Raw genomic sequence first — 19,394 nt, 5'->3', positions numbered from 1 at the left:
ATACAGTTATTTTATTAGAAATATTCTGTTTTACTAAATGATTCTTTTTTAAGAATATGAAAGATTCTACTCCTTTCAATTTTTTCTCAATTTTGAATAAAACTGTTTATTACACCATTCAAAAGACGCTTCTCACACTCAGTTGATGCACTTTTAGACCTTAAACTCTTGGTCTAGGTGATGGTCTTTCCTTACAATTTCAACACAATGAATGATTTCCTAGCAAACTCATGAAATTCTGCAACCTAGAAATAAAATCACACATTCAAAGGAACTCAGTAGTCATTTTAAAAGCACTTTTTAGTACAGGTAATGTAGTTTACTTAGACCTTACCTTTAACTATTTTGTGCTCTTTAAGGTAAATCAATAAAATAGCAGCTATTTAAGCAGTGGTAAACGGCAATTCCACAACATTACCATTTTCCACTTAAGTCTCTCTGATTAAAAAACTTATTTGAAAACTTGAACATATTTTCATTATATTGTATCATTAAAATATAGTTATTTTTCAGATGCTTTGGTATCCATCAAAATAATAAGATCAATAAGAATATTTTGTTAAATGATTTAAATTATGTTTTTATCAAACATCAAGAAATGGCTATGAAGTATTTTTCATGAGTGGTGTTATACATTGCATCTGGTCTTTAATCTTTCTAATTCACTTCCACCTATTAAAAATCTTTCATACCAGCACAGTCCCATTTGTAAACATAATATCACTAGGGGATAAAAAAGTTATAATGATTTGTATGTTGTAAAAATGACAATGACTGTATTTTAAACAGAAAAAAAGAAATTAGGGTGGTATGATTGGAAACTGTAGATTTAATCATGAACCTGACATATTTTACATCTTATCACAAAACATTAGTTTATCTTTTTCTAGAAAATGTTTCTCATAATTTTAATGGTTTTGACTCCACGATGTATTTCTTCCATTTCCTGTTATAACAGAATACCCATTCCTTCCCAACCCCAGACAAAAATGTTTTGTCTGTGAAATATATATATATCAATAACATTTTTAAGTTTCCAATTATTTCTTATCCCTTCCTATCAATTTAGCTGAAAACAGGTATTTACAAACACTGGTAGCCTACTTTCTTAAAGCCTTTCATTTTTTATGAAGTGCTTTAAAAAGAGTTCAATCAACCTTAATGGTGCATTTTTAGTTAAGGAAATAGAATGGAGAGGAGTCAATTTGAGCTCCCAGATGAACAAGTGTCTTCAGAAAGAACAGGCATAAATGGTTTAGAAAACAGAGAGTAAAATGCAGGGAGAAAGCACTCAGGGAAGCCAGATACAATGGAGAGAGTAAAATACAGCAGAGCCTTTTAAGCTACATACAATTGGAACAATAGACGTGATCCAGCCCTCTATGTTAAACTGTTAAAAGGTAGGTGAAAAGCAAGCTGAATTCTATAAAGGGTGTTGAGGAGCTGTAGAATGAGGAGCTTTAAATCTAAAGAGAATGAATGCACTCATTCACGGGGATGGAAATGAAGTCAAAATTGGCATATTTCTCTGGTTAATTTACCTTGTCAAGAACTCTGGTCTCTTTTTAGGTATTAAGCCATTACTAGTAACAAAATAGTCTTCAAACTGCCACTACCGAAATTTCTAAATCTTAATATATTGGACAACATATCTACATTTATATATATATAAACAAAGTTAGGTCAAAAATTTTGCTACAACATCATAGAAACCATTACTCAGTAAAAATACGAACGTGTGAAGCTGTTTGTCAACAAAGCCTCCATGTAGGTCTAGACTCGTCTGAAGCTGGTGTTTCCCTCTCAAAGCCTTCCCCGGAAGGATTCTGCTTTCTTCAACCGACATCACATCAACAACAGTGTGGGCCCCTCTGAGGACTCCAATTGTGTCCCCTTCACGTGTGCTTTAAGTTTGAGGAGCTAAAAGAAGTCGGAAGGGGCGAGCTCAGGGCTGGAGTGCGGATGATGAGGAAGTGTTCCCAACCAAATTTCTCAGCGGATGTTCCTTGCTACCTTTGAGGAACAGCAGGTGCCTGGTCCCGACGGGGAGTTCCTTGATGCAATCTTCCTAGTATCTTCTCACCAATACAGTTTTCCATTTTCTTAAAACTTCATAATGAACCCATGATTGTCCTGTGATTTTTGAGAAAATCTATCAACATTGTCCTCCTTTGGAATCCCAACAGGATCGCCATAAACCTCTGAACTACCTCTCTGCGTTAGATTTAACTAACTCAACAGATTCTCTCGGAAGCCACTGTTTTGACTGCCTAACTCAAGGTCAGCCATTTGAAGATCCAGTCGCTGCACTGAAGAGAGATGAGGCTTCGTACTGGCATGAAGATTTAGTCTTGGAAAGCACAGTTGCAGTTCTATTCTGCCCTGGAGGGTGGCTGTGTGTCAGGATCTCCTCTATGGCCATGAGTTCGAGAATAAGACCAAGACAGTGTATTACTGAGGGAATTCGCTGAGCATAAAGGCATGTTTAAATATGTCTTATTTGGAAGAAATTTTTGCTTGTATGATGAGAACTCTAGTAGCAATATATCTTTTGTGAGTACCTGTGTATTGATCTAAGTAAAAATGCAACATACAGGTTCCACACAATTGTAAGACTTTAATACTATTGTCTACATTAATCAATACATAGTAAGTATATATTCATATATTCCTGCCCTTAAAAATAAAATCAAGTTAGATTTAGTGGAAAAAGTGCAAGCATACAATTAAAAATAACTAGAAAAGAATTAAACGATAATATGTATTGCTCAAGAATAGGATACTGTGGAATGAATTTATTAACTAATTTAATTTTTTTAATTAGCTGGAAGTCCATCAGAAAAACTTAATTTCTACATTTTGGGAAAATGCTTCTTAAATATATTGATATAATTCCCTGCTTTAGTAAGTACAATAAGCCAAGCAAATGCAATGTTGTTTTCAACAATTTGGAGTACCACCGTGTCATACATAGTTTACTGTCTCAGAGAAATAGATAGAGATGAAGAAAATTGGGTAGGATGTATACTGCTAAAGTCTGGACATTACTTAAAGGGTCAAATCCCTGACATAGTCTTTGGTCTTCTGGCCTGCTTTGTTGTAGTTTCAAATTCTGTGAAAGAACAACTCGGTTGTTAGGTGAAGGCTCTCTGAAAGTTTCAGGTGTTATTAACTGAAGCATACTACTTTGTTACATTATGGTTTGAATGGAGGCATTTATAAGTAAATTTACTAAAACAAACTCTGCTTTTGTTAAGTCTCAAAAAGAATATGAAAATGTCAGTCACTCTGTTGTCAAATAGTTAGTTATTTCAAGTACTTATTTATTCTTTGAAAACTTAGAAACCACCAAGAATTTAAACCACAACAAGTACAGAATTCTTAGAAGCAGCAAAGACTTCCCAGTATCGTGGAACTGTTTTATTTTCCGTGTGTTATAAAAAAATAACAAGTGGAAATCTGTTATTACTATAGGAGTATTTTAGTTACTCCTGTAGTCAGAAGAGAAACAAGGAACATTTATTAAATATCATGAAAACAAAATTTTAAAGAACATTATTTTCATAGGGGAAATGATTATTTAAATGGATTTTGTTTTACAAGTTTGTGATTTTTAAATGGGGTTCTAAAAGTGAAATATTTATAATGTTGGATCCTGCATTTTATCAATTTTTTTCTATCATATTTAAAAATCAGTTAAGAATATAATTATGAACCAAGATGGACAAAATCAAGTGAAAACAAAGCAGAAATGCTGATTCCGAGAGTACTTTACTCAGATTGGTCATAAGAAGCTTGACCTCCATACTAGATCATAAAAATCATATTTATTTTGTCATAAAATGCATTTATACAAAGCCTTTTCATGCTACTTGGGGAGTGGAGAATTCAAGTGGTTTTTTTTACTCTAAAATAAAAGTTACTTAGCTCTAATTTAATTTGGAGGTATAATATAGCATTAAAATTGTGAACATTTATGAACTGATACTTTATTAATTGATATTTCTTTGATATAAACCCATTTATTCATTTGTATGTATATATTATCAATTTACCACAACTAAATGACATGTATTTAAGAGGTAAATGTCTGAGTAATCTTAGAGAATCGAGAGAAACACAAGAAACAAAAGAATAATATAAATCAAATAGCTATCCTATTACATACTGGACTACTATTTGTGACATTTTTTACTGGGTCATCTTTATGATGACCGGTATGTTCAACTCCATTGTTGTGGCTACTATGTCAATCAACTTCATTGAGGTTTCTTTTGCTTTTGTTGGCTGCCTACATTAGCAAGCATGGTATCCTTTTCTAGTGAGTTCACAGGCTCACTTTTATGGACAACAACACTAGAGGTAGAGTGGTAAAGTGTTGGACTCTAACCCCAAGGTCAGCAGTTCAAAGCTTCATAGAAGAAAGATGAGGCTTTCTACTTCACAGTGACAGTGTTGGAAACGCACAGGGGCAGTTCTACCCTGTCCCGTAGGGTCACTCTGAGTCAGTATTGACCCGATGGCAGTGAGATTTTTTATGGACCACATGAACCAGGATCCTGTGTCTCTCTAGTTAGCAGCTGGGTTTAGCCAGTGGGAAAGACTGGCAATACATCCCAAAGTGAGAGAAGAGTGAGACTTAGATATACAAGGAACCTTGGTGGCTCCATGGTTAAGTAAGCACACGACTCCCAGTCAAAAGGACAGGAGCTCCATCACACCAGACACACCACAGGAGAAAAGGCCTGGCAATATGCTCCTGAACCAAATGACAGCCTACAAAGCCCTCTGGGGCAGTCCCATCGTGCCATTTAGGGTCACTATGAGCTGCATTCAATGCAACAGCACACCGTATCAACAGTATTCTTCTACAAAGGCCACAACGCCAACTGTGTTCAAAAACTCCCTTGAGTTCTATCAATTTCTCTATTCTCTGAGGAGCCCCGGTGGTGTAGTGGCTATGTGTTGGGCTGTGATCTGCGTGGCTGGCAGTTTGAAACCACCAGCAACTCTACGGGAGAAAGACAGGCCTTTCTACCGGCTTAAGCAGTTAATCTTGGAAATCTATAGGGGTCACTGTGAGTCAGAATCGACCTGAGGGCAGTAAGTTTGATTTTTTGCATCTCCTTTCTCGTACATCTCAGGCCTAAGGGTGTTGCTGGTCTAAAATGCTTCATCAACCTTGGTGGCTTCCTTTCATCCTTGCCACACTTTCGGATTAGTCCCTTCTTAAAATCCCTTAGCATCCCCAGTTGACAGTTCCTAGACCCTAGGAACACTACACAAGCAGATGATATTAAGGATTATGTCTTACATTTAAAACAGAAAATTACCAATGGAAAACCTAAAATACCTACCGTATATACTCAAATATAAGCCGACCCGAATATAAGCAGAGGTACCTAATTATTACCTGGGAAACCAGAAAAACTGATTGACTCAAGCATAAGCCTAGGGTGGAAAATGCAGAAGCTATTGGTGAGTTTCAATAATCAAAACAAATGAAAATAAAATTACTAAAAATTGAGACATCCATGGGGTAATGTATTTAAATATTTATTTTAAAATAAAAATATAAATAAAAGGACAAGTCATTTAACATTAGTAAACCAGCAGAGAAAGTAGAAAATAGGTTCAACAAAAGCAATAAGGTATCAACAATGATACCTTAAGAGTACTATTCCCTGAGCTCAACCAGCAACCAAGCTAAAATGTAAAGCATTAAAATCCTTCAAAACTGGATTTCTCATCATCATCCGGATCCCAGTGCAGAGCTTCAGCTGGTGTGAGGTCATCATAGACGCTGTCCTCACTGAGATCACCTTCACCATCACTGCTGTCATTTTCATAGAGAGCACAGTCTTCACTGCTATCCATAGCATTGCTAATACTACATTTCTGGAAGGCACGTCACACCATGTCTTCTGGAATGTCTTCCCATGCATCTCGAACCCACTTTGCTATTAACTCTATGTCAGGCTTCATGAGATTTCCTCCTTTTGTTAGTCGAGCTTGACCAGATGATGTCCATTCCTGCCACAGCTTTCGCACACGGTCTTTTTTTTTTTTTTTAAGGCTGGATACAATTTAATGGGATTAAGGGAAAACATCAGGAGGTCTAACATAGCTTCAGAAAGTTCACGGAAAAACGGAATTAAACAATAATGGAATTTTCCCGTGAACTTTTTGAAGCTTCCATGTATATGCATCATGGGAATTCAGTAAGATGAGAGAGGAAGGAATGGAAAGAATATTTGAAATAAATGAGAGAAAATCTTCCAAAGAAGCTCAAAGAAACCTCAAGCAGTAGAAACCCACAGATCTACAGCAGACGCTTTGTAGTCTAGACACTCAAACTAGACACTTAAACTTCCTAGAGCGAGAAAATAGCAGTTACATAAATGATACAAAATAAAATTAAATGCCAATTACTCCTCAGAAAATTTGGAGACCAGAAGGAAATGGAATGATACAAGTAAAAGGCTGAGAAGGAAAAAAACAAACAACTGTAAGCCAAGAGTACTGTATGTACCTAGGGAACCGATCCTTAAAGATGGGGTGAAACTAAAGCACTCCAAGACCACCAGAGTTCCCATCCACCAGAATGGCCCTACAAAATTACTCATGTGCATTTTACAGATGGAAGGGAGGGGAACCAAGAAGAGAGAGTAATTCAAAGCTATATATAATACTAAAGGGAAGTGCAGAACAATTATTAAGATAGTAATAAGGCCTTCTAGTTTGAGAATTCGAATTGCCTTGTAATAACAGATGTATGCAAACAATAAAATTATTTTTCAGGGCACATGAAATATAAAGACACAAAGATAACAATAAAACATGGGTGGAGGGATATTTAGTATATACTTTCTTGTATGTTACAGAAAATAAGTTCCTAACAACTTACCCTCAAAATCTCACTGCCATCGAGTCAATTTTGACTTATACTAACCCAATAGAAGGCAGAACGACCCCTTTCCGAGTTTCCCAGATTGAGGAGAAAACTTCATCTTTCTCCACAGAGCAGCTGGTGGATTCAAACTGCTGACTACCAGCTCAACAGGTAAACCACCAGGGCTCCTTAAAACACTCTAGGATTTTAGACATACAAACAGCTTACGGGGAACACTCATGGTAACCCCTAGTGAACTACCTTAGACACAGACACAAGGAAAGCAAAATGGTTTACTAAGAAAAAACAAACACAAAAATAAAAAGACACAGGATGAAGACATGCCAAATCCCAGTAAAGAGAATTAACTCACTTTTCCTTGTAGTTTTAACTCACTTTTGCTTATAGTTAAACAAGTGGCCATCTAGCAGGGAAGCAACGAAGGCCATGTGGGAGAAGCACACCAACTGTGTGATCATGAGGTGTCCACAGGGCAGACACGGGGAAGGGGTTGCTAATAGCATTGCAGACTGTGTAGCCCCCACACTGGAGGGGAGCAAACCACACAATCTGTATGTGAGTGGATATACTGGATGGTGTAAGACAGCAACAAATACAACAGCTCCTGGAGTACAGGGTGGGGGAGGGAGGGGATAGAGGGGTGCTGATAACAAGGACTTCAAGAAGAAAATGTCGCACACACACGGTCTTTAAAAGGCTTATTCAAAGATACACTTCACAGGACGGCTCTGATTGGTTAGATGTGAGTAAACAAACATTCAAAGCCCTGCAGGGTCAGAGGGCTTTGAAGGAACAGCAGCGAAACGGCAACCACCTGTGAGATAACGGGTGCTCTTCCCTTATACACGAAAATATACGGTAATTGTTTTCTTTTAAAATTCATTACTTTTATGGCTTGGAACTAGACATATTTTATTCTACAACAAGATGTTACTGTCAGAATAGAATTGAGATGCACAACATGGAATAGCTTGATTCCTTAATTTTTGTTTCATAACAAAAAATTCACAAATATAGGCATTTTAATTATGGATAAAATCTTTCCACATGTGCATTATCCAGTTACTTTATTCCATTTTACCTTTACTAAATTCCACTTATAACTATTCATTTGTATTATCAATATTGAGAAAAACTAAGCAAATTAAGCTAGTCTACTAAATGAACTCATGAATGAATGAATATGGGCGACATTTAAATAATCCTTACCATGACTTGATATTTATTATCGTCCAACTTTGCTTGCTAACTTTAAAAGAACCAATGTATTTCACATTAGCTTAAAACTATTTAGTTGAGAGCAATTTTTAATTGGTCTTTGAATCAAGAAATTCATTTAAAAATGAGTTCTTGTCAACATAAACGTCCCTCTAGATATTTAAGTTCTCTATACATTTCCCACAAGTGTTCAGATGACAACTAATAATTTCACACTTGAAATCAACTCAATGCTAGGGAGTTTGGAATTGGTGGTCAAGTTGTCTGCCACCAGATAGATATTCCCTGAATTTAGGAATTATGTATAAGCAACTACTCACGTCATCAAATGAGGCATGCTTGGTTCTAAATTTTTCTTGTTAAATTTTATTTATTTTTTTAAATTGTGAATTCTCTATACATTAAACTGTTAGCTCTTTGAAGTTAAATGTCTTGTGTATCTTTGTGTCTGCTAGGTAATGTGCACACACTTTTGCACACAGTGAGCCTCAGTAAATACCTCAGTTATATTTCTTATGCTACACATCTATTTCCTGTTCAGTCTAATTGAGAATAACTTTAAGTCATGAGAAAAAATAATTTCTATATGCATTTTAGTATTCCTTGAGATGCTCCTGTCTTTCTACCAGTAGTCTACATGCATTTAAAATCACACACTATAAGAATCCCATCTTTGGGTAAAGTCGGAGAATGAAAAATAGCAAATAAAAAGGAAACCTTAAACTATCCTGAGAGGCAGTGTACTATTCAATTCTTCTTCACGGATTGTAAATTATAAAGGGAATGTTAGAACTGTCAAATTCTTCCCAAAGCAATCTTCAAAGCTAATCAACATAGACAATCACTCTTTTCATTTCTGTAGCAATACAAAATTTTAAGCAATATCTTTTGATTGGAGTTATCTTGAAAATTGCTTAGTTGGAGGCCTTATTTTAAAATGCAACAAGCCTGAAATATTAAATGTAATTTACCACACAGCCTAGAGGAAAAATGAAGTATTTGGTACATTTTTCTTAATTGTTTCTGATTACTGCCTGAGTAGCTACAGCATGTTGTGATCTTCAAAATCACCTTCAAGGGCTTCAACATCTTTGACCACTGCTTGTAATCAAACAGAGGCTAAATGTAGACTAAATCGACTATTTAAAAAACAACACAGAAATCTTCACAATAGTAGCTTTAACAATACTTAATTGACCTTACAGAGAAAGGTCTCAGAAGATAAAATGTTAGTACTTAATGAGTGCTATGAGAATGGTGTAGTCAGGGACGTCTGACCTTTAACCTCACAAGCAGGACTGAGAATCATTGTCAGCATTCACTGATCATGGTTGATTCTTAGGAGGCAGATATGACCTCCTCCTTCCAACCTGTTTACTCTGACACCGTCCCTCCCTCAGGACTCTGCTTCTCTGTGGTGCACTGGCCACACAGAACTCACAGACAATACTTACGGTTACAGGGTTTATTAGCGAAGTAACAGGTTGCAAATCAGGCTCAGAAATGACTCAGGAGACAGATCTTTGATCAGGATAGCTGCTTCTCAGCTATGACTGTAGCAAACCTCTTGGGTTGACTCAGCCTCTGTCCTATGCAGATAAAAGTTATAATGCTCTTCAGTTCCAGGAATATGTGCCCAGAGGCACCCCAGCTCCACCAGCAAGCCTCCTGCCCCACAAATACTTAACCTCTCTTGTTCTGTGGGGTCAGTGAACCTAGATCCACTAACTGCACAACCCACTCCACCACCATCTAAAGTAGCCCGGCCTTCTTGTAACCCAGGTCAAGATGCCCAGTGAGACATCTCCTGCTAGTCTTCAGGTTCCACTGCCTCGGCTGACACTTTTCATTTTCTTTCACTGTCTGGTGTTGTAGCAATCTCTGTCTCTGGTTATATGAGTGCCTAAACTCAGGGAATCCAGATCCAAAGGATCCCCTTTTTGCTATGGGATTGGCTCTCCTTTATGCCTACTAGAATAGCAAACAGACCAGTCCCTTCATTAGGATTCTATATACCTTATTTTCATGATAGCAAGCTTTCCAATATCCTTGGTGGACCACCAGAACCTCATATGCATATCCTCACCTAGTTTTTGGTGAGAATTACAAGGGCTATGGCTAAAGAGCCAAATTAAGTAATCATTGCACTGCAAATACTGATTAAGGTGACACATGACAAACATTAATATTGCTAAAAATCACTATGCCCAGACATAGCAATAGTAAAATTAGTTTCCCATAATAACCATGCTTTGTTTCAATCTGTTTAGCAATAAACAAAGCTTAGCCTTATAGTCAGTAGTTACTTAGAAAAGCTATATAACTAGAGAAAATGCTATTTACATAAAAATAAAAATTTAATTATCTAATTTATGATAAATTTAACAAAATAATACAAATAGCAGGAATACAGAGTTAGATGGGATTTTAGAGGCTTTGTCCACTCTACATGTTACTGAGAAGAAGCAAGTCCAGAATGTAAGTGACCTGCCCCATGTCAAATACCAAGTTTTCTGTAGTCATTGAAGTATAACTCCAATTTCATTTCTGATTAAATATACCTTTCATGGCACTATGAAATCATTTGGCTGTTTCATTTTTTTTTCCTTTCACACTAAGAGCACTGTCTTTTTCTAATTGTTTTTTTAGGGGCTCATACAACTCTTATCACAATCCATACATACATCAATTGCATAAAGCACATTTGTACATTTCATTGCCCGAGCACTGTCTTCTTAAATGGCCACTATTTTAATCTGGAGCAAATTTCTCATATCCATTTATCCAAAAAGGTAGAAATCAGTTATTGGGTTCATGCTTTGCTGAGGTGTGAGGAAAATGTTAGCCTTGAGTTAAAGATCATGAATAGAAGACGGTATTCTTAGGTAGAACTACTTTTGTTTCTGACCAAAGAAGTCATTCTCTTTGGTGAGGTGATCAGGAAGGAAGCATTAGTTATAAAACCAGAAAGAGGGAAAAGTCAGATCAGGGCCCTCTTTGTGTTCTTTAAAATGGTTTGCTTCCTCCTAAGGCAAAGGCTATTCATTCTATGCATCAGGGGGAAAAAAGGAATGAATTCTTTCTGGGAAGGTCTGCATCACATTCAAGCGAGTACTTTTAAAATGTACTATTATTTGTAAATTGGGGAAGAGAAGCCGAAATGAACAGGACATCTATCTTTTCACAAGAGTAAAAGTAACTTTTGGGGTTTCCGAGTCCACTGCGGTGCCTCAGAGTACATTTGACAGATGAGGGATAAAGGGATAAGTTGCCATGTTACACTAATTAGGTCATTCATAGTGAAAATATTTTCATTTGATTTTTACAGGAGAGAGTGTCAGTATGTGCTTGGCTTTAGTGCATGCATCAGGCAGGGCATATGTGCCCTTGAAAAAGAGCTTGCCTCTCAAATTCTATTCATCTCATTATTACTGTAGCCAGGAGGGCATTATAAAGATAAATGTTGTAGACAAGTTTTGCATTAGAAACTACAAATACAAATGTTTTTGGTTTGTTCCTTAATATGGGCTAACCTCTATAAGTAAATGCCATCCTTCATTCCATGCTATTCTTTTCTGGTAAATACACTTCTAATTACAAAGTCTTTTAGGAGGACAATCTCTATTTAAAACATATGAATTTGCTATGTGGCTTAAGACATATAAGTAAGAGAATTACTTTTAATTCCATAGGATCAGTAATTATTCTTAAATACATTTCTATACACTAGTTTTCATTTAAATTAAGAGCCTCAAATATAGTTTTGATGATTATCTTTTTAATTACTGGCAAAAATATTTTTAAATGGTGGCTTTCATTAGAATTAGTCTACTAAAGACAAACAGCTTACTAAAATTTCTTTAATGACATACGTGATCATTGCTAGTTGAATAAAATAGGATTTCCATATATTTAATTTTAGATATTTTAAGTTTTCATGTGTTAATAATATTCTACACAAACACATATCTCTATGGATACATGAACACATGCATATATATTTTACATATATATTAAAATTAAGATTTTACATTCAACACTGGAAAACTATCTCTAGCCTATATACATAAATTCAGTAAATTTTCTCATTTAGTTAAAATGAATTAATATTAAAGATTCCAAAGGATGACCTATTGATGATATAATGATAAGGTCCTGGATCTAAGTAATCTCTGAGAATCACAGTTCAAAATTTAGCGACATACTAAATGACATTGCAAAATAAAAGCAAAAAAGAAGAAGAAATATACTTTTCTCCCTACTACAGTACCAGTACAGTAATTACTTCTTTAGTCAGAAAAACTAACAATGATTTTTTTCCAAATTATTTTTTCTGAATAAAAGCACCGCTGTGGAAACAAACATGCATTATGCCATTTGACTGGTTACACAGCGCATAACTAAATTAGGAGCTTGATGGAGATTTTGGGGTAGAGGGATGGTATTTGAGTTGTCAATTTGCCGTTCATATTTATAATTTTATTTTCATGATTTAAAAATTATTAAAGTGCTTCATATTGATTATTTGAAAATAAATTAGTAGCGTGAGAATATAAAGTGAAAGGCCTCCAACCCCAGTTAATGTCTTCAGAGCCTAACTTCGTATGCATCCTTCAGAAATAAGCACACACAAAATATGCTTGTGCATATATCCATGTTTTAATCACTAGAGTCACACTGTACACATTGTAAGGTTACTCTTTTTTGACATGTTCATTTTTTAACTCATCTTTCCAGAATCACCATTTTGACCTACTTGATTGAACCTGTTCCAAATGGACTGTGGTGTGGTTTTGCTCCTATAAGTAAAGTCCATCTTTGTATAAAAGGGCTGGAGACTGATTCAGCTACCTTGTGAGATAAGAGATTTCCGAATCAAAGGAAACGGGAGTTTTAACTTTTGTTAGATACACAAAGCCTGACTTTCAAAAATATGCTTCCTCTCACCATCCTACCAACTTTAGTTTGTGTTGCACCGCCATCTGGAGTCCCTGGGGCGTGCTAACTGCTCCAGAGTGTCTGTGGGCAAACCAAAGGAGTGCAGGTTTCAGTTTTGCGACACCTTGGGCGGGGCCTGGTGGTCTACTTGTCAGTCATTACAAAGCCCGTGGAGCATAGCCCCATCCTGGCCTCCGTGACATAAAAACTAGAGGTCATTCACAAATAGACAGTTATTATGAGGAAATTCGACCAAATTTGGCAGGTAAACATAAAAAAATAAATATCAACAATAACTCGTTGTTGTTGACTTGATTCCATTTCAAGGGGTCCCCCACGAAGGTCAGGGTGGTGCTATGCACTTACCACCCATTACTGGGATGTTGTTTGCAAATAACCAGTCTTCTACTAGGTTTAGTAAAAGAGCTTACTAGTTTAGTAAACTAGTCAATTAACAGAGTCCACAGACAACCTTTTACTTTGTTGGGTAGAAACTGGGTTCTTCAAAGCTTGTGAGCAGCCATCTAAGGTACAACCATCTAAAGCAGCGGTTCTCAACCCGTGGGTCGCGACCCCTCTGGGGACCAAAGGACCCTTTCACAAGGGTTGCCTAAGACCATCAGAAAACATTTCTGATGCTCTACGTACTTAGGAACCGAGACACCGTTCCTCTATCCGTCTTCAGGCAGTCGGTCCACATGCAGATATGCTGATCTGTGAGAAAGAAGCTAACTCAACCTTTGCACTGAAGTTGGCTTTTTACACATACTGTGGCAAAATGTAGCAATGTAGTTTATTGTTGTTATATTAAGACTGTCACCCATGCTACATGCTTCAAGACAAAATTTCATTTATTTGTAATTAGAAATATTTCACAATATATAATTACATATTGTTTTGTGATTAATCACTGTTTTAATTATGTTTAATATGTAGCAATGAAAATATATCCTGCATATCAGACATTTACATTATGATTCATAACAGTAGCAAAATTAGTTATGAAGTAGCAACAAAAATAACCTTATGGTTGGGGGTCACCACCACATGAGGAACTGTATGAAAGGGTCGCAGCCTGAGAAAGGTTGAGAACCGCTGCTCTAGTCTCTCCCCATCAATAGCAAGCAGAATGAAGAGAAGCAGAGATGCATGGTAACAGTTACTCCAAAGGCCTAAAGGACGGTGTGAGCCCAGCCTCCCCCCCCCCCATGAAACTGGAAGAGCTAGATGGTGGCCAGCTGCCACTGCTGATAGCCCTGAAGGGATCATAATAGGGCTTTCTGGATAGAGGGGAAGTAAAAAATGTGACACAAAACAAAATAATTTAAAAGAACTCCCATGTCCCAGTTAATCTGGGGGGGATTTAGCAGCTGGTATACTTTCCTCAAAATAAATAAATAGATAATAATAATTGAACACAAACAACAGGCTGGTCTGATTAAGGAACCCCTTGGGATTGTGGCCATTAGACACAATGAACACATCAGTATTCCAAATGTTGTTCTTAGGTGCTAACCAATCCGTTCCAATTCAGAGTGAACCTATATAGCAGAACACGACACTTCCTAGTCCTACTCCAGCCTCAAAATTGTTTGTTTGAACTCATTGTTAACCACTTTGTCAATCCATCTCATTGAGTTTTCCTCTCTTTTGCTGACCTTCCACTTTACCAACCATGAGCTCTGTGGTAGTTTTATAAGCTGTTGTCAATTTGAGACTTAAGAGTGAAGGGGTGGAAATTAGCCTGTCAATCAGGTTGCAGCTTGATGCCCTCGTTTGCAGGCGCTAAGGAGATAAATAGTTCACTGGAAGGAGAACACAGGCTCACTCCTGGGAGACATTCTTGTCACAGACACATGGAGCTACACTAGAGCCTGGGAGCTGAGGGAGCCACATGGAGACCCCTGCCAGCACTGAGATGCTTCTACTGCCACTGGATCCACAAGACTTTCCACTCACTGATCTCTTATCTTCCTGCATTCAGCATCAATTCATGTGTTACGTGAGTCTGAAGAGGAATTTATAGATTGGTATTGGACATATGAACTAATATCAGATTTATGGACTTGATCTGGACCGGGTTGGGATGTTTTCTTAATATTCAATTGATCTTTCATATAAAGCTCTATCTTATACACATATGAACATCTCTGGATTTCTCTAGTCAACCCAGATTAACACAATGTCTTTTTCCAGGGACTGTTCTCTCCTTATAGCATGTCAAAAGTATGTACGACTACAAAGTCTCCCCATTCTTGCCCCTGCACTCTAGGTGGACGCCCAAGACACATTTGTTTGTTTTTTTTTGAAATCCACACTTTGTCTTCTTTGCCAGCACTGTAATTCAAACACATTGGTTCTTCTTCAATCTGCCCTATTTAATGTCCAACTTTCACATGCATATGAGGCAATTGAAAATACCATGGCTTGGGTCAGGCACACCTTAGTCTTCAAAATAACATCCTTACTTTTCAACACTTTAAAGAGGTTTTGTGCAGCAGATTTACCCAATGCAATGCGTCTTTGAATCTGACTGCTGCTTCCATGAGCATTGATGTGGATCCATGCAAGACAAATGCTTGACAACTTCAATCTCTTCCCCATTTATCATGATGCTGCCTGTTGGTTGAGTTGTATTTTGGTTTTCTCGACATTGGGTTGAAATCCTTACTGAAGGCTGCAATTTTGATCTTCATCCACAAGTCTTTCACACCCTCCTCACTTTCCACAAGCAGAGTTGCATCATCTGCATAGCTTAGGTTATTAGTAAGCCTTCCTCCACTCCTGATGTCATATTCTTCATATAATCCAGCTTCTCTAAGTATGGTAAGAGGATACAACCCTGATACACACCTTTCCTGTTGTTAAACCATACAGTATTCCTTTGCTCTGTTCAAACAACTGCCTCTTGACCCATGTACAAGTTTCACAGGAGCACAACGAAGTGTTCTTGAATTCCTATTCTCAAGGATACTAAAACTTTATGATCCACACAAATTCCTTTTCATAATCAATAAGACACAAGTAGATATCATTCTGGCATTCTCTACTTTGAACCAAGATCCATCCAACATCAGTAATGATATCCCTTGTTCCAGATCCTCTTCTGAATCTCTGTGTACTGCTGAAACTCTTAGAGGATGATCTTCAGCAAAACGTTATTTGCATGTGGTATTAATAATATTGTTCTATAACTTGAGCGTTCAGTGGGGTCACCTTTCTTTGCAATGGGTACAAAGAAGGACCTCTTCCGGTCAGTTGGCCAAATAACTGTCTTCCAGATTTCCTGGCAGAGATGAGTAAGTGCTTGCTGAGCTTCATCAGCTTGTTGAAACATTTCGATTGGTGTTCCACCAATTCTGGAGCCTGGGTTTTAGCGAACTTTTCCTTCAGTACCATTAGTACATTTTTCTTCAGTACCATTGCGCAGATGCTATCACCTGAAAAGGTGGACTACCTACTAGTTCTTCTTGGCACAGTGACTCTGTGTATTCATTCTACTGTAGTTAGATATTATGACAACTAGAGCAGTGGTTCTCAATCTTCCTAATGCTGCGACCCTTTAATACAATTCCTCATGTTATAGTGACCACACACCCCCAACCATAAAATTATTTTTTTTACTTCATAACTGTAATTTTGCTACTGTTATGAATTGGGCAACCCCTGTGAAAGGGTTGTTCAACCCCAAAGTCTCCTTACTTGGAGGCAGAGTTCAACCTGTCAATCAACTGGGAGCTTGACTGATACCTCCCCTGGGGTGTAGTCTTTTTTATAAGAGCAAGATTGAACAGAGGCAAGTTCTTTCTGCCACTTTTCCTTCCTCCTAGATGAGACTCCATATGTGTCTCACTCCAGGGCAGCCCCTTATGGACCTCCAACCCAGAGAGCTGTCAGTGCCTCGCCACGCTTCTGAAGATCTAGGATCCACATGACTCCAAATCCCGCTGCTTCCCACCTCATCACCTTTCGGCATCAGCAACCTGCAGTTGCATGAGTTTGAAGAAGGCCCCGGCTAGCACTGGACCTCTGGACTTGGGGTGAACTGGACTGGGACAACTTCTTGATGGAAAACTGTTTCTTAATAAAAAGTTTGTTCTTGTACATAGAGGAGTATCGCTGGTTTGTTTCTCTAGATAACCTAGCCTAACACAACTTCCATCTTTTTTGGATGCTGCCTGAATCTTTCAATATTTTACATATATAATCTTTCAATATTTGAATTTTTCTTGAGTTCTTTGATTTTAAGATATGCTGATCATGTTTCCCTTTTTGATTTTTCTAACTCTAGCCAAATGACAGACAGACATATAGGGAGGTATACACCCTTTAGCATAATCAACCATAGAAGACTAAAGGGCAGCATTTGCCCAGGGAAAAAGTTCAGAAGGCAAGAAATGATAGAAAAGAATAGAAACTGTACACACCTGTACAGTTAAGTGAGAAGCGTGCTGTCACATAGGGGTCTTGCAATAAGTGACAAAACACAATGTGCATGAATGAACAGAAAGCCACTTGGCTCTTGAAACTTTCACCAAAATCACAGAATATAGGAACATATTTTAAAGTATCTCTACAGTATGTATTTCAACAGCAAAAATGTTCATCTTGGTTGGTTATAGGGAATTCAGGATGATAAGAACATAATGAGATTGCTACTAGGCACTATGCCAATTACTATGCTAAGCCATGTGTACTGATTTCATTTACGGTAATCTGCACAATGCTCTGTGGGGCAAGTCCTATTGTTAGCCCTATTTTAAAGATAAGGAGACTAAGCCCTCATCTGAATAAAATTAGGTTAACTCCAAGATCACACCAATAGTGGGCATTGGTGTCCATCCCAACCCAGGTTTCCTGACACCAAAGCCCACAGTGTCCTCCGATTTCCCAGCAGTAGTTGTTGTTACAGCCAAGAGTTCATTCTGACTCATGCAACTCCAGATATAACTGAATCAGATGCTGCCCAGTCTTGCGTCTTCCTCACAATGGTAGAAATTTCTAAATTGAAGGTAAGTCCTCTTCATAAGAGTAAGACACATTAAGAACTGGCCACGAGCCCATTTGCCTTTCCTGTGTCAAAAGCTAAGCATATAATAATAAATAAAAGGTTCTATCTGCAAAAAGTGTGTCTTTGAAGACAAGCATTGCTACTACACAAGGTTTACTCTCACGTTATTTCAACAAACTCTTTGGATAGTATTTACTTTGACTTCTTTCTTTTAAAATTAACACAAGGTGTTTGTTTTTCACTGTTGCCTGACAACTTCAATTAAGAACTAAGCAATAATTTTTCTAGCCAAGAAAAGGAGGGGGAGAATCTACGGTTTTGGAGGGAGGCGAGCCAGACGACCATCACCAAGCCACTCAGGACTCCTGAGTGCACAGTACTGCCAGGACGTCAGTCGCTGGGGAAAACCTAATACCTCACATGCACAGATCTGCCTCAATGTTCTCTTACAGGAGCTTCTAACTCACTTGAGACCAATCAGTGTTAAAACTCTTGAGAATTTCCAGCTAGTACTCTGGAAAGAATCCAGAATATGGAGATACTGGTAACAATCTACTGAGACTTTGTGGGCGGGACAGGGACACAAAGATGACGCCGTACTTAAAAATAATAACACCAAAAAGAAAGATACCTAGTAATGTGTTTCAATAATCAGCATTTTGGTTCCTCGTATTTAAAAATGCTGCCACAGAGCCACTGGAGGGAAGAGCAATGCAGTTAAAAGGTGTCACTGAGGCACTGAGCACATTATGCACGGCCAAAGCTTCCAAGTGAAATAGCGTATGAAGCACTACTGTCAGTGTGCCCAGTGGCAACGGCCAGGCCAGAGTATGGACGTCCTTAATAGGAGTCCTGGGGCCCTAGGCAGCTGGAGCCTTATTACAGGACAGAAAGGGGGGTCGATTTGACTCAACTCAAGGTAACTGCAGGGCCCTAGCGACCTTTACATTGCCATCCAAAGGGCACCAGACCGCATCGACTTGATAGTAAAAGTTTGTTTGGGGGGATTTGGGGTTTTGCTTTGTTTTTCCGACGCACCCAAAACGGCATCACCGCCCCCGCTCCCCCCGCCCCGCTCCAGCAGAAACACCGCATCACCAAGGTAACGACGCTCTAGCGTACGGGCGTGACAGGGTGAAAGGTCGGAGGCGGCACACTGGCGGTGGACGCGAGGCTTAGCCATTTCGAAAGCTGTGGCCCGGAGAAGTGCAGGTCCCGGCGAACGAGCAGCGGCTCCGAAGGCCGACTGACGAAGTGGGCGCCCCCAGGACCAGAGGCGGTGCGTGCTGCGCGTGCGTGCTGCGCGTGCGTGCT

General features: G+C 38.1%; 1 protein-coding gene across 3 annotated transcripts in view; it reads right to left on the bottom strand.

The window, feature by feature from the left end:
* Positions 1-19,353, bottom strand: part of RTN1 (reticulon 1) — a 412,417-nt gene extending 393,064 nt beyond the window's left edge. The window contains exons 1-2 of one of the 3 annotated variants that reach the window (XM_075531835.1): positions 19,179-19,353; positions 9,586-9,720 (exon numbers count right to left, since the gene is read on the bottom strand). The gene's annotated coding sequence lies outside the window, so the exon portion shown is untranslated. The remainder of the gene's footprint in view (positions 1-9,585; positions 9,721-19,178) is intronic. The other 2 variants (XM_075531836.1, XM_075531834.1) reach the window with 2 other exon arrangements.
* Positions 19,354-19,394: the final 41 nt, after the last annotated feature.

This window comes from Tenrec ecaudatus, chromosome 14 (genome assembly GCF_050624435.1).
Source record: "Tenrec ecaudatus isolate mTenEca1 chromosome 14, mTenEca1.hap1, whole genome shotgun sequence".
NCBI classification, from domain to species: Eukaryota; Metazoa; Chordata; class Mammalia; order Afrosoricida; family Tenrecidae; genus Tenrec; species Tenrec ecaudatus.
This window is presented reverse-complemented; position numbering and strand designations above follow the sequence as displayed.